We start from the raw sequence: 18,087 nt of genomic DNA on the forward strand, positions 1-18,087 counted from the left end.
TCGAAATTAAATTGCATATCAACCTCGATTACTACGTTTAGTTATCTTCTCTTTTCCGAACAGACTCGAAACCCACTCTTACATAACGTTATACTATTCTGGGACAAATGCTAATCCAACGATATACATTGTACGAGTTACACATTACCTTCATTTCTCAAGTACTGGGAATTATTTGATTGAAGAAAAACGTTTACGCTATTCTCTCTTCAGTATTTTATCAAAAGCACTGTTAACGAGTTATAATCTAAAATATTCACAAAGTACTAATTGACGTGAATCATCCCTGCTGTGTTTCAATTAATTCATTGAAAAGATATGTATTAGACACTTGATAGATAATTTGAAATGTACATATATATAATTCAATTCACTGTTTCCCATTATACTTATAAACGTGCACTTAACAATCCGCTTTTAAGCGGAATGAGAAATATATGGCCACTTTGTTAGTCTTTATTACACTGCATATAGCCAATGTTAAGATGTGTCCAAAGTCACGTTTGTACAACTATCGGGAAATAAGTCAATAACAAGATGGCCTAGAGCTTATTACGTTTAATGTGGTTGTACGTGCCTTTGGATGTTTTTATCATTTATTAGGACTACCGTTTTATTTCCCAATATAGCTTTAATGCGCTTGAGGTCTATATGTCAACCGTTCTCGAGTCTATTTATTAAATGTTAATTAAGAAAGAAGCCTCAATAAATAAAATGCACAGGCTTAGTTAGTAATCATATTTTGAAATTAAAACTATTTTCTTTGCTCCAACAATTATTTTCCATGTATTCGGAAAAAAGTTGTAACTCCTGCAGAATAAAGACTATCGTTACCAGTTTATATTTTCCATATCTAACTGTATCTCTTGAGCTACTTTGTTATGGTTCAGTTGCAATGTTTGTTGTTTATGAACCTAAAGTAGCCATGTACGTGATTGTGTCAAACAAGTTTGCCATTACAAATATGCCTATATATATATACATATATATATATATATATATATATATATATATATATATATATATATATATATATATATATATATACACACACAGAGAGAGAGAGAGAGAGAGCATTGTACAAATGTAAACATCTGTTGTATTACACTTTATTAAATGATCTCATGGAAAAACAAGTGTTGTATCCTTTGAATGAATTTTCATTTCTTTTAAATCTGTGTACATATTTCAGCTGTATCCTGAAACAAATAGAATATTTTAAAAAGGACACTAAACGCTGCTTGGGATGCATTAATTAATTAATTTAAATCGGTAACATGGAAATGAATCAAATCATCTTCATAGAAATTCGTAAAGCATCGAGCTGGCATAATTTTGTCTTGATATTGTCGTTAAAATACGATATGTTTTTCCTCCACTAATAGTGCTAAAGATTATTTTACATAAAAATGTCACAACTGTTTAATGGTATTCAGTTTCAAAGATATAAAAATACATTACTTCATTCATTTAGCAGAGGTATTATTTGAATAATTTATCATATTTACATATAGTTTGCTGCTTAAAAAATAGCTTTGTTCTTATCGCTGTTACTGTTATTCGTTTCAGCAGAATAATTTTTTTTGCAAATAAGTACATGCTAATAAACACGATATACTTTAATTTTTTCACTAAAAAAAAACAGTTCAGTCACGTAGTTACCTCGAATCTGCTAATATTTGGTTTATTTGGTATTAGTACTTCAGGATGTTGGTTCTTTGGAGAATGATCAACAGAATTATGACAAAGAAAAGTGCTGCAAAAGTAATTAATTATAACTACTGTACATATATGTTTATATATTTACAAATATCAAGCATGAATAATTCAGTTTCTGATGCACATGACGCTTACTTTTTTTATAGTGACAAATTAAGTAACCAAATCTATCTACCTATCTATCTATCTATCTATCTATCTATCTATCTATCTATCTATCTATCTATCTATATGTCTATATGTCTGTCTGTTTGTCTGTCCGTACGTCCGTATGTCCGACCGTCTGTCTTTATGTCTGTCCGTCTGTATGTCTGTCCCTCCGCCTGTCTGTCGGTATGTATGTGTCTGTCCATCCGTCTGTCCGTCCGTCCATCCGTCCGTCCGTCCGTCTATCTATCTATCTATCTACCCTTAAAAACGTCATTGAAGGAATCCATCTATCTATATCTGATTTTTCTATACTTTCCAACGACTTTTGATTTTGCGAATAAGTTAGGGCTCTAACATATCCCAATTGACAGAAAAAACGCAAGTCTAAATAATTATGTTACTTTAAGATATCCATTTAGATCACATATTAACTGAAATAAAGCGATGCTATATTGATTTCATACATATGTTCTCAAATAGCTATTCAACATACATGACATTATGCCTTGACCTCCTCCAGGACCGAATTGTGTCCCTCCAAGAAATGGGCTGATGAATACATATCCCGATGCGACACCAATGCTTGAAATGATGGCCACGATGCAAAACACGACGAGCTTGTTCATGTCTTTCTGAAGTCAGAATTTGAAGATTTCCTTATAAAACAGTTACTCTGAAATAACAATCTTTCTCAAATTAAAATCCTCATGTGTGCAAATGCTAGCGTCAGAATATAACAAAATCAAACGGCAAACTTTGCTCACTCATTTATTTCATTATAAGTGTATTGATAAATCAAATGTACTAAGGATTAAAATTTCAAAAATACCTTCCAAAATGGCCAACATTTGCATTCATTTTAAAGGTGCAACGCATGGCATTCATTTCAGAAATATAAACTGAAATCTAAATTTCATGTTATGCTTTTTTGATTGTGGCTTCCTTTTCTGTGGTACATATATTTGTGATAGTTCTGTTCGATTGGGCGCATTGTACTAGACATTCAGGTACACGATTTAGGTCTTTGGCTTTGAATCTGGCTACGCAGACAGGCCATCATTGAAAGAATGTTTCCCGACGTCAAAAGAAACATATGAAACTCGAGACTCTTCGCATCTGCTACGATATAATGAACATTAAAAAGCCACAGTAAGTGAAACGGTAAAGGCAACAAGTGAGACCAACACATAAATGAGCTTGTGACATTTACAGTAGTACATCTATATGTACCTTTCTGGAAAGCTAATCAAGAAAAAGTAAATCCACTCACACCACCGTACAACCGCTACCAACACAAACACACACCTTCGGACGTCCCGCTTCCCACTCCGGGACCGTATGATATATTTGCATTCAGAATAAAATATATAAGGTTTCTGAAATTGACCATATAGTAAAAGATAATGGGTTCCTAATTAAACGAACGCTAACCTTACCTTTAAAAAAGATGGTAACTTCACAATTTGCCAAATCGTCGTCGTTATAACATGACACCCACAGTATAAGTAGGAATCCCCCATCCTAAAGATTGACGTATCCATCGACCACCGGAACGAAACATTCCCTCTCAGTCACTGTGTCATTTAGTATGAGATAATATACAATCCCCCTAAATTCCATTGCAATGTTTTAAGCACATAAAAATAGCTGAGAGTATATATATATATATATATATATATATATATATATATATATATATATATATATATATATATATATATATATATATATATATATATATATCTATCTATCTATCTATCTATTTATATATATATATATATCTATATCTATATCTATATCTATATATATATATATATATATATATATATATATATGATTACTCACCATCGCCTAGAATTGTGTCCCTCTGACAATAAATATAACGATACTAATCAAACACCCATATTTCACTTCTTTTGTGCATGTAGAAGTAAGTGTTAAATAGGAATCTAAGGACATTTCACACCTTAAGCAACAGACCATTGAAGTTTTGGGACTTAACTTTTGCAAAATATAGTTGTCGTGCTCTTCTTTCCACGGACATGCATTGTATTTGATCTGATATCATGCACTATTCTGATTTTGAGCAATTTTATTTTGTGTGCGAAGAAATGTCCAGTTTTCTGTTACCAACTCCCGCCGAAGATACTGATTATCATATTACAATACAGTTATGCAAAGCTCTCACTGTCAAAGGAATTGTTCCTGTTTCAAACTAGTGTTCTTTTATGGAAGCAATAAAACAAATATAGTTGGATCTTTTCTAATTATTAATTGTGCATATGTGAGTTCGACAAAATTTGAGTTTGTCATAATTCTGATCGATATTCTTGAAATATCTTTTGGTAGATGATAAGAGTTTTATATAAATGTGACTCGGAGAAAAACAGTTTTGAAATGTGCTGATTTCCGTAGGATGCTAAAGAAGGAACGAATGTGTATGGGATTTTAATGTAGGTAAAATGGTATTTACATTAGTTTAAGAATTGTTTAAAATATACCAAAATTAATAGAGCTCGAATGTACACACACACACTTACACACACACACACACACACACACACACACACTGAAGAAAAGGGTTCATCGGATCAAATATTTCAAATAATTTTTTATCCATATGTATATGCTTGCAACAATGATTCCAATCTTTGAATCGTCTCGTGTTTTAATCGCTCTACATCGGCACTGAGTCAAATTTGGTATTAAAACAAAGGGAACAAGAAAAGGAAGTACATGACATTCGTAAGGTCGACTTTTTTTCTTCTTATTCAAATGTGTGCCAATACTAATACGGTTCTTCGATATGTGAACGAATGTGAAAACATGATCATTAAATTAGGTATCCTTTTTAGAACAATAAAGGTATTATAGAACGTTAGGTAAAAATATCATCATTGTAGTTAAAATTAATAAAGAAGATTGGTGACATAAACATATACTTTCATCTTTAATTTAAAGATGCTTGCCGCATCATAGACAGACAATCTTCATTTTGATTGGTTAATGGAAAAAGATATGACGGCAATGTTGAAATGTTGTTTCTGTTTATATCGTTATATTTTCTCATCGTTATTGATGTAATCTTTATGGGTGACCTTGTAGTACATATGAATTGTTGCTGTTGAGTTTTATTTTAAACTATTATGGTTTAGCTTTTATGATTTCACGTTCATCTTTCAATTTCTCGTTTTGACAAATTTTACACACTGAACTCACTCAACCTTTCTTTCGTGCTCGTGCTACTCCTCACCCTTCATCTTACGTTGGATATTTTTTGTCTTTTAGTTTACCGCTTTTGATAGTTCAACTTGCATTCAAATGGCACATAATAGTTTAAGATCTGTATTAAAATAATACGTTTTTTTGTGTGCATATAATTCAAAATGCATATAAAATGAATGCACGCATAAATGATTTAAAAGACAGAAAAGTTGCAGACACCATACATTTGAAGGTTAAATAGAAGTGTAAATTTAATAAATGACATATTTTTCCGTTATTCCTCAACTGCGTAAAAAAACAAGAGTGTGAATAAACGGGAATTTTAATCATTTCAACGGGAGTGGTCTGCGATGACTGACTCATTGCATGATATCTTTATATTCATGTGACATCAACTTCCGTCTGTTACTTCCTGACTTCGTTAAGGTGGGAGTGATACCTACCTATGCAGATCATATGTAAAATCACAAATATTTCGTCTAACAGAAAAAGCAGGCAAGATAAAAGAGAGTCAGTCATAGTTCCAATAAAGAAACCAATCTATAATTAAAATGGAGACACGACAAATCAAAATATGTAACTTATCAGGAGCTCGTCAAAGTGAACTTTGGTGCAATTTTAAAAAAGGTGGATTAACAACAAATATATGATATACTGTGATCAATCTAAGCAGTGGATTGCTTGAGCCTGGATGCACATCGGCTCGCTTTAAGTCACCAAGCTAGTCTTGTAATACCGACAACTGCTCATATTCACTTCTCTTTATCTTATTCTCTCTCTCTCTCTCTCTCTCTCTCTCTCTCTCTCTCTCTCTCTCTCTCTCTCTCTCTCTGCCTCCCCTCGCTTGTAAGAAAATAATAATAATAATATGACTCTCCAAATCTTTCTATAATACTACTAATATTATCAATGCACAACTCTGGAATTATTGGGATTTTTTTTACGAGGTAAGACAACTCGATTTCAATTATTAATTTAATCATTATCAATGCAAAAGTATATATATATATATATATATATATATATATATATATATATATATATATATATATATATATAGATACATACATACATATGACCTCGCGTGCACTTGTGTCAAATAGAATGTAAAAGTTAGTGCTGTTATATTTATATGGTGTGCTTGACCTTTGTCCTCTACTAAGGGTAGAGTTTTTGCGTAAATGACAATTGTCATGTTGTATCTACCCGATTGTTCACTCAGTTATAAATGGTAAAGAAAGTGTTAACTAAAATTTAAGTTCAAGTCCTGACGTTGTTTACGAATTATTCCATTACAAAAGACCAGTTTCCAGAATATCAAGTGACGTGTTAGGTCAGATGATATAAAGATGTTAGGTGTATTCATTCATTTTCATATCATTCTTTGGGAATCGATTATCAACGTTTTAATCGTGTTCATCTAGACATTGAGATTAGTCATTTATGAAAATTAATGATTGGAATTACCAATTACTGACACTTTGGACTAAAACACTAGCTTGGGATTATTGTGAAGTAATTCAAAGACGTTCTGGATTATGCTAATGTGATATATCAAGACCCTTGGTACATTAACACATTGAAGACTATTGGTACATCAACATATTACAATTTTTTTGTATATCATTTTGAGTTTGTTTCTTCGCTTGGACTTCCATTTGATCATGTCGTTTATTCGGAATTTAATTCACGATATTTTAAACGTAGTTTGAATTTTAACTTTGTATACATGGAAACAAAATTTGTTAGTTTTGCTTAGTTTTGTTACCTTGAAGTGCGTTGATACATTACGGCTCCTATCATGACTTCCTTTTAGAAGGGAGTCAACTCTAGAAGCATCTGCTACTAGCAGGTAAGTTTATCTGGATAGAAACCTCTATCTATACCAACTTGAAAGTCATTAGGAGAATATATTTTGGTGTATATATCTCTCTTAGCTTTGTCTTTTTGTGTTTGACTAGACAGTTTTGAATTTACATTTAATCTGTACATATAGAGCTATTACTTCCATCTCCCAGAAGACAGGAAGTGACAGCCGGAAGTTGAAGAAGCGTGTGTATAAAGAGTCACACCCTTTGGAATGATTACCATTCGCTTTGAAATGTTGGCAAATTATCTCAGACCACTCCTGCCTAAATCATTAACTGTGGTTTGATTTGCGTTTTGTAGGATAATAATGGAGAATAAATATTTTGTTATTTATCAAAGTAATACTTTAATAAGACCTTCAAATGTATCGTGTACTCAACCAATCATTCTTTGAAATTATTTGTTAGTGAAGGCATATAGCGATGCGCATACATGTTTACTTCCTTTTTTTAGGAACAGTACGTTGGAAAATAGAAAGACAAAGGAAAAGTTATGGATAATTCAAAAAGTTAAATGAAATTGTTTAAATCTTACATGCTTGCACGAGACCATTTCTGAACCACTTCTACGTTTTGTACCAAAAAAAATAAATGAATAAACAACTGACTGAAAACTCTTCAACAATGGTGATGTTACGGAGCAGGGCCACTCACAGTGTTAGAATATTAAAGAGTTTTCGCAGATGAATCTACCACTTGTTGCCTTTAACGTGCAAGTAACAATCACAGGACAATGAATAACATGCACTTGTTTACAAATTTCAATCGTGATGCATTGATTTACAAAAGAACATTGGAGATTTAGATATGTTACTTTTAAAACCTGCATATACATATCTTATAATATTTTAGAACAAATGTACATATAGAGTTTACAATATTTGGCGTTAGCATCGAAATCAACTGCGGCAAATCGCATAGCAAAATGATAAATACCGTATACTACTATAAGGAAGAAATACATTACTGTAACAGGATTTGACCTGAATGGATGCTTGTATCAAATGACAACACAACCCATGATGAAAGATGGAAGTTTATGAAATGAATTAATAACATGTATATACTCTACAAGTATAGTGATTCTTTCACGCCCTAAACACAGACTCATTCAATTACTTTACACAAACATTCACAGATACGAAAACAAAAATGTGATTCATATATTCTCGTGTAATGAAGGGAATATTCGTATATAGTCTCGTTGATGAAAGTAAGATTCATGTAATCTTATGTAATGAAATTAAGATTCATATAATCTCACATAATGAAAGTAAGATTCAAATGATCTCATGTAATGAAAGTAAGACTGAAATAATCTCATGTAATGAAAAAGACTCAATGGTACTCATTTGAAACAACATAATCAATTGAAACAAACATGACTCGTGACCAAATCTTTTGTACAGCCGTATGACTCATAAATACTTGCAAAATCTTGCAAACGTGTCCACTGACAAACCACACAGTTCTCCTGAATTCTTGGGTTGGCACACACTTGTATTCGCGACACACACCTTCATGGTCTTGATGGTCACATCAGCTTTCATCCCCATACAGACACACAGACGTCCAGACTGACAGCCTAAAATACCCGCACACATACGTACGCACAGTCAGATACAGTAAAACCAAACTGGTCATAATAACATGTACAGAATTAAAATCTTTAAATCAATTTTACTAAGCTAAACTCCTAACATCAACTTTTAACAATTCAAAAGTTTACAACGTTTCAAATCCGCGTAATGGTAAAGGCAACATTTCACACCACGACATTAAAAACTGAATATGCTTCACATATCAAATAACATAAAAATGTAACTCTTACCCCTATGACTGTAGAAGAAAAATGGGGAACGTACACTCCATGACAAGATCCAAAAAGACCAGTGTGACAGTTAGAAAAGAAACTTGTGTCTTAAATTGACAGGAGAATAAGCATCAATTTGTAAGGGTAAAATACCCGTGCATACCCTGTTTTTAGTGACTCTAGCCGCAAACGATCTACGACGAGAAAAACAATTATCCACCATAGTAACACTGTACGCATGTATGACGAAAATCATCAAATGATTATAAGGCGAAACCATGTTTTTTCTTGCCTTATTCTGTGACAATTACGTAATTGAAGTTGCTGAACATATATATCTATTCGGTCAAAGATATAGTACAGTTCGAAAATCTTATAGATTTTACAAATATAATTTAAAGTGATTCAGCAATAATCATAGTAGTAATTTATGGAATAGTTGTTGTTGTTGTAGGGTTTACCGCCATTTGTCAGCACCAGATAGGCTATACATGGTTGCAAGTATTAACGGTGGAGGAAGAACCCCGGAAACCCAGGAAAGGACCAGTAACCCACGAGAAGCTACTGGCAAGCTTTCTCACATACCCAAAATGGCCGAACCCGAGACTCGAACCTACACAGACAGAGGCAAGATAGCAGTGTTCCGTAACTGTGAGCGTTCTAGATTACTCGGCCACTCGGGGCCCAAAATATATGGAATAGATGGTTTTCAATACAAAGCAGCACAAAAGGGTAATATTTAGCCGCTTTTGAAACAAGATTGGAAATGAATAACGAAATTAAATTAATATGAAAACGTGTAAACATTTGTTCCGACTGAAGAAACGTCGCTAAGTACTGAAACTAAACTTTAACATTATGTACTCATGCGTTGTCGACATTACCTCAGGAAGTTCTGTTAAAAGCATTCTTTGAATTTTTTATACCGTTTACACACATGGTAAAAGAGTTTCAACAACAAAGTGTTAACGATCTTTAACGTTTAGGTGCATGAACAAACACCTATAGAGTTTTCCACTAAACTGCAAAGGACAATAAGAGTATTTCCTGAGAAAATGGCCCTTAATGGACGGTGATCAGTGGCAGACTGATACTAATGACATGCAAGCATACACAAATACACATTTTAAAATGGAAACGCCAAAGTTGGAGGAGAATGTATCAGAAGAGATATATCACCTTGAGAAGAAGAAAAATCGAGAATAACGGTCTTCTATCTGTTTCGTGCAAAGTGCGATGTCAGCGTGTTTCATCATCGTTGTACCCTTGCCTATTGTATTCACAGTACCTATCTCTGCTCTCATCCATCCAAGTGTTTGAGTGTTTCTACATTATGACATTTGGCAATATATTCAAAATCTATAGGTCTCTAAAATTCGATTAATTCTTAAGTTTACTACATATCGGACTTGTATTCAATTGCATCAATTATTAGCCCAATTTGATTTTAAATTATTATTCACTATATAAAATAACAGTAGAAGTCATCTTACGTTTTGCCTTTGCTTCGAATTTCCATGCCAAATAAATGGAAGGTGATCAACAGAAGAAAAAGTTTAATAAACGATTGTGTAATCATCACGCAACAAGTCAAGTCACAAAGCCCGAAGGCTCATGTCAAATTCAGCTTGGATTGGATCGAACATAGAAACCCAACGATATATATCAAATTACATGATACTGAAATAACACTACTTGAAATAATTCAAACAAACTTGACTATGTTCGTTCTCCAGATCCAAGCAACATCCATTAATTTGTAGTTCATGGTCATATTGTAAAAGAAATTAAATTAACATCGAACAAACATTTAAATCACATGAACTGAATACAACTAGTTATGTATCTCGCAATAGCGAGGCGTAGAGATTCTTCATCTCTATATTAGAAATGTTTAAGAATAACTCTAACTTTTCTGGCTAATTCCTAAAAGGATGCAATGAAATACGATTAGATATACAATTTTAAACTCTTGTTGAAAGATCTGATCTTATAGTTGCTTACAATATGCTTTAGGAAACTCTATTGAAGTTTACTATTGTTTGGAATAGCTACTATAACATTTGTTTCACATGTCTTCATATAATTTAGCGGATTAGATATAGGAAATGCTTCAAGAGATTTGAAAGATTAATTAATTTGCAAACAGGTTATAAAATATGATTGAATATATGCTTTGCCAAAGTCTAACGGTATATACTAGGTGATACTCAAAGCGATCAGACAAAATAAAAATATCCATGAAGGTTTGCGCCGTCAGCAACCAAGAAGCATTCAGGAACAATACATACAAAGGAAGACAAAATATTGAAAAAATCAGAGGCCATCACAAAACTTACTAAAACCACAACATAAGTTGAAAAGAGAAAATGTCGCACAATATTTATTATGATGAGTAAAACTAGTACAACAGTTTATAGAAGCCAATAATTAAAATTGTTACGTACAAGTTACCAGCATAAGTGTTGATAAGTTTTATTCTGACAATAGTAACATTTTGTTTGATTTGATTGGTACAGAATATGATAGATTATATAGCAGCGGTCTTAAAGTAGCCAAGATACAAACGGTATCAAACCAGTAATATATATATATATATATATATATATATATATATATATATATATATATATATATATATATATATATATATATATATATATATATATATATATATATATATATATATATATATATATATATATATATATATATATATATAGCATTGGTTTATATCATTTAATGAGTCTTTAGTATAATTACTAACTTTTGTGTATGAGAGGATAACAAGAGCAAGGAGAAACGTAATAAGGAAAGTAAGAATTTGAGCATAACGAATAACGCTGGAAAACGATTTGTTGATGTAGGCCGAATAAGTGTCACTTGTATTAAAAATAATATTGTGTTCATTTGATCTAATATGCATTAAGTTATTTACAAAATTACTTTAACATACTATTTGATAAAATACTTAGTTGAAATTCAGACCTGAAGGTAAATTCGTAAACCATCAAACCAAAATCAATACATTTGGGAGCTGAAACCGTCATAATATACATATAACAGAAAGAACCATGACATTTCGAAAAAAAATGTTTTCAAATATATACAAATAACAAAGGATACAAAGACATGAAATAATTTGTGTAGTACAGGTGTGAACACCTTCATCATACAATGTTACTACTGAGAAATTCATCTGAAGCTGCAACAAGTTATGTTCATATGATATAACATGCCTACAGTTATTTACAAAATGACTACAACATAGGAAGCTATATACTAAGGCGGTTGGTGGGGTGGTGGTGGAAAATGTAAAATCTTTGATCGCAAAATATAAAACCCGTATCTCCAACAATTATTTTGCCAGTGACGCTAAGATTTCTGACCCATATATTCGTGCAACTTGAAACTATTCCATTGGCTGATAGAGTCACTTGTTCCCATTCCTGGGTTTGTTTGGCCCCAGAGGTCCTATATTACCTTGTTTACAGTGCCCAACAAGACCCATTCACCCCTCATCACAAATATCCTTGCGCTAGCGCAAATATATTTTCCAGATCTATTTAATTACAGTGAATCGGAAATTAAGCTGATATTAATCGTTAAGTGCTGATTTATTAATTCTAGTTTGATATGTGTTTAACATAATACTCCGCGGATTTGGAATATGTTGAATATGACCAAATGGCACCTATATAAAAAATTCAATATAGTCCAACAGTTTATATTTTCCGTGTTTTATCTTATCTCCAGACCGATTGCTGGTTTGATTTTCATGGAGGAATTTGCAATGTACATGAATCAAAGGAAGTCATTTTATGTGTACGTATGTAACGAACACGAGATCATAAATTGAAATATATAGAGAGAAATTTGTGCTGATTAAAGATTGTAAAAACAAAAGAAAACAGGTTTTCTTTCTGACATCACTTACTTAATTGTATTAATGAGAAAACATTCATGACTTCTAAAATATAATTTAAGGATGATTTTACAATTCAGTCTGGACTTCCTGGAAGTAAAAATATATTGATAAACGAAACCAAATTGCATTTGGCGCTGCATTATTTAGTCAATTACACTTGGTTAAAAGGTAATGAATCGTAAAAATGAAATACTATATAATCAAGCATTATATGGTTTGATAAAGTTGTGGTAAACGAATATGTATGGCGCATCGAGCTGAATATAAAATAATGTGTTACCATAGTACACTCCTTTGTAATGAAACGTCAAAACTGCTCTCTGGGATTAAATCATGCGAACAAGGAGAAGATTTAATAAATCTTATGCCTCCAATTACCTTAAATCTGCTAATTGTTTCTGTGTTTGGACTTACGACATCACGATGTATATTTCGTGGAGAAGAAATGAACAGAATGATGCAAAAGAAAATTGCGGATAAAAGGATAAATTTATAGCCTTATACACAAATGTTTATGCCCTTTAAAAGTAAAAAAGTACTACTGATATTGACGTACATTAAGATTCAGTTTCCTATTTGAAAGGAAATTCAAGGCTTAACTAAAAATATATTTATTTTTGTTATTAATAATTGAATCCATGTGTCAGTCTTGCAAAGAAGGAATACATGTACCAATATTCTGATTTTTATTGTACATTTCAATTTTGTTACTTGAATGATATTCCATTGTGCTAATGTGTTGCTCTTCCAGGATGCTCCATTTCATTCCTATTTGATTTTAATAATCTCTGACATTCCATTTGACTGAACTGGGATAAAACGGAAGTCTAAGCAGATGTGTTTGTGCAATACATCCCTTTAATTCATAACTTTAATGGCACAAATAAACTCAGTATCATTTGCATATTAATCGTCTCGAACTGCTTTTCCTCCAAAAATAGCAAAGACCTTTAACTCCTTCTAAACTGAATTCTGACCCACCAAAGTGACAACAAGAGATTGACCACGACATGACTTTCAATCGGGCGACAAGTTTCCTTACAAAATGAATGTTACACAATTGTAATAAGATTTATAACAAAATACCATAAGTTTCTTGATTTAAGAAAGATGGAACATTATCTGTGCCTTTTGTTTACATCTATCTCAGTTTCTAAATAAAGTAAATGAACATAACTCCAAAGGGAATAATCGTCCAAATTAGCCCAAATTGGTATAACATGCTTTTTAGAAATATACATCTAACATATTGAGTTGAAAGTTTATCTAGTGTGAAGGGGAGGCGGCTTCCTTTCCACTAGCACATATATGTTGCAATGAGCTGGTCTATACTTCGCAGTTTTTATGATTTACATATTCACAATTAGGCCCTCGCCTTTGATTTGGCTATATTGATGGGTCCGTAATGAAAGAATCTCGACTGTGTATTTTGAATTTATTGTCTATTTGTGATTAAAAACTTGACAAAAAATCTGAGACTGTGCACATCTACTCTTACATGTATAGGCTTACAGCACGAAAAACATTATACGGTCATATTAAAATTTGGATACTCCACTTATGACTCAGAAACCCAAAATAGACACAAAAAGTCATCCTGTAAAATTGGAACGTTTCTCATGGTGATGAAAATGCAAATCTGGGATTGGGACCAGTAAATCAAATTTGATACAGGTTTAGAATTCAGTTTGGAAAGCTACTGATTGTAGACTAATGTCTCCTGGCTTTCATATTAGCTGTAATACTATCACAGTTTAGACTCAGAAAAAAAAAACGAAATGAAATTGAATATTAATATAGTGTTCTGCTTTAAGTACTGGTCCTTTCCGTTACGTGTAGGCTGCTAAGCCCAATCTAGTAGAACGTTATATTTATTATGAGACAAATGGCACTATCTCTTAACTGTTTTCTAAAAAGCAGTATCTATTATTTCTAAGCTGTTTTATAACATATACTATCTCTGAGCCGTTTTCTGAAATATACTATCTCAGAGCTGTTATTTGTATTATTAATAAAATACTCCCTCATTTATTCATAACATAAGCTTCACTCTATTCCTTGTCAATTATATCATTGAAAAGTTGTATATCAGTTACTGGATATACCGTTAGCAATGTACATAATATATATAATTATATTCCCTCTATTCCAGGTATAATCATGCACATGTATTTGACAATCCGTTTCTTTTTAAACTCGTGTGTTTAAAATATAGCCATTATGTTACTCTTTATTAAAATGAATATACACAATGCTAAGATTTTTTGTTTTACAAATCACGTTCGTACAACTATCCGGAAGTAAGTTAATAAAAGTCTAGCCTGGAGCTTGATACGCAGAATGTGGTTTTACGTGCCTTTGGATGTGTTAATTCTTTAAAAGGATGACAGTTTTATTTGCAAATATAACTTTAATGCGTGTAAGGTGCGAAGATCAACCGTTCCACAGTCTACATATTGAATATTATTCGCGAAATACCCTGTCATGGATTAAAGTTTAAATAAATACTCATAGTTTGACATTTCGCTAAAACTTTATCCCTTGTCCCAAAACTACTTTTCGAACACTGGGAAAGACTATGGCTAAAATCCAACAGCAACTCTATAACAACTTTATTACTGATGTTTATATATCCTTTCTCATGCTAGACTTATTTTCTATTTTTCAAAGAAGACGTAATGTTCATGAACCAAAGGTAGTTATGTATGTGGCTGCATAATATGCAATCAGAAATATGACTAAATGGAGAGAGAGAGAGAGAGAGAGAGAGAAAGAGAGAGAGAGAGAGAGAGATTATTTGAGTACTAAATTTGCATAATAATTTTAAATGAAAAATACTAAACATATGCCATACGACATTTTTTATTTTATTTCAGTTCATCGACCAGACCAGTGTTTGTTGGGTTGTTTATTACTCTGCAAATATTTCAAAGCTGTTTTCATGTTCCGCTGCACAGTGTCGAGACTTCCTCAAAATATTGAAAAATCGATACCAAATGCTACTTGTGGATGCATAAAATATTTAATTAAAACTGGCAACGTCAAAATGAATCATAATCAAATACTGTGTAATTAACGTTTATGCGGGTGAAAAACGTACATGAAAATTCATAACACATCTAGCTGGCACATTGTTGGACTGAACCTTTCGTTAAAATAACTCAGTGACATTCAAATTTCATGATACAAAAAGTGTCCATTTCATCTTTGTGGCAAGCGTATTATATTTGCTTATAATTGATTTAAAATATTTTTCTTATTGCTGTTATATTTATTGTTTCTAGAAGAACAAACACAATATACCTTCAACTAATATTTGCATTAAGAGGAAGCATACAGTTTAATTACGTAATTACCGCTAATCTGGTAATACTTTTTGTGTTTTCACTTACTATTTCAGGATGTTGGTTCTGTGGAGAATAATCAAGAGAATTATGATAAAGACAATTTCTGCGAAAGAAATTAGTTATATTGATTTTACACAAACGTTTTTTGAATATTTACAGGCATATACAATTCAGAGTTATGTAATTGACATTGAAGATTTCCTGTATGAAGAAAAACGTTAGGAATATATATATATATATATATATATATATATATATATATATATATATATATATATATATATATATATATATATATAGTGTGTGTGTGTGTGTGTGTGTGTATGTGTGTGTGCTTAATTTAATTATTCAAGGTAAGGTAATGATACATGTACCAATATCTGATTTTTAAACAGTCCAAGAATTTATGATTTTCCGAATCTGTAACATTTCAAATATGCTCAAATTGTTACACTCGTGTGGTCAAAATGTCTTCATAAATATATTCCTTTATGATATCGATTCAAAATCAAATACTAACTGAAACAAAGTGACATAGTAATATTCGCACACATACTATCTTTGGTCTCCTTCTACACCAAAATGGTTTCGCTCCATGAAAAGAGCCGGTGACGGCATATCCATATGCGAATAAAATGGACTAAATCAAGATTAGGATGGCAAAAAAGAGCCTGTTCATGCCTTTCCACAGTCCGAATATGCATGGTTTTCTTACAAAACAAAACTGCATTACAATTATAAGCTTTCTCGAGCAAACAATCAAGGTTTTTAACTGTTTAGCATTATATGATCACGGTAAGTAAAACATTGGTAGCTAGTCGTCAGACTAACATACGAATGGGCATTTGACTTTTACAGTGGCACATAAGTGAGTAAATGGTTTGGAAAGCTATAAAAGGAAAATTAATCCTCTCACACCCACACTCACAACTCCACACACACTTTAGTCTTTACATATTCTCACTCACTACCTTAATTATAGATTTGCATTCAAAATAAAATATATAACTTGTTTGAAATTGACCACAATGGTAAATATGAATACATTACTATTGTTAAAAAATAAAACTAAGTTTACCTTTTCAGAAATTCTACCTTGGCCTCATCGTCGCTGCTATACCAAGGCAACTGTGTCTGTGTGCGCGCGCGCGTGTGTGTGTGTGTGTATGTGTGTGCGTGCGTGCGCGCGTGTGTGTGTAACTCTGATTTATAAATCTCGTCAACATTGCTAAAAAATGTATGTTTAAAACCTACCTAAGACTTTTAGAAAGTCTGACTTAGGGACTTTATGCAGATTTTTATATATACGAATTTCATTTTGGGGACTAAACTGGTGTTTGTTTTGGTTGTCTTGCTCCAATATTCGTCGAATTCCTTCCATTTCTTATATCATTTCACTCTTATCATATATATATATATATATATATATAATAGATTTTATACAGTTTCTATCACACACACACACACACACACACACACACACACACATATATATATATATATATATATATATATATATATATATATATATATATATCCAATTTTGTCTGGTTTCGTCGCGTATATTTTTGATCATTGATGGTTCAACGTTTATGGTTGACCATGTACCGTTTATGAATTGCTTACGAATTATCGTTAAACGCATGCCTTGTGGAGTATTTTTTTTAAAGTTTATTGTTTCATTTCTCGATGTGAAATGTTTCACATCAAGCACATATCGTTTATTGCCCGCTCGTTCCGCTCTAATACATAGTTGTTTTTTATATCATTTACTGTTCATTGAATATCCTTTGATCGTTACACTTGTTGTTTAAAGGGGTACATACATATTTTAAGATCGGTACATAAAAGCTGTCTTCAAGTGCAGTATTACATTAGTAAATGCATGCACTCGTACATGATTTTAAAGATGTTCAAATGACAATTTTTGTAGGTTTAATAAAAGTATGCATTATTAAATGACATACTATTTTCTATGCCTCGCCTAAGAATAAAAAAATGAAAAGATGTTGATAATTTTAACGGGAGTGGTAATCA

At 32.0% G+C, this 18,087-nt stretch overlaps 1 long non-coding RNA gene across 2 annotated transcripts; it reads right to left on the bottom strand.

Moving 5' to 3' along the window:
• Window positions 1-1,095: 1,095 nt before the first annotated feature.
• Window positions 1,096-3,379, bottom strand: LOC149797587 (uncharacterized). Of its 2 annotated transcripts, none has more exons than XR_016421534.1 (4): window positions 3,306-3,379; window positions 2,363-2,501; window positions 1,663-1,756; window positions 1,096-1,199 (listed from the first exon to the last, which is right to left on the bottom strand). It is a non-coding gene; the product is annotated as an uncharacterized LOC149797587 (long non-coding RNA). The 2 variants fall into 2 exon arrangements; XR_016421533.1 differs by having other exon boundaries at window positions 2,363-2,542; window positions 3,306-3,339.
• Window positions 3,380-18,087: the final 14,708 nt, after the last annotated feature.

Source organism: Sinohyriopsis cumingii, chromosome 6 (assembly GCF_028554795.1).
Source record: "Sinohyriopsis cumingii isolate HCF-2022 chromosome 6, ASM2855479v2, whole genome shotgun sequence".
Taxonomy (NCBI): Eukaryota; Metazoa; Mollusca; class Bivalvia; order Unionida; family Unionidae; genus Sinohyriopsis; species Sinohyriopsis cumingii.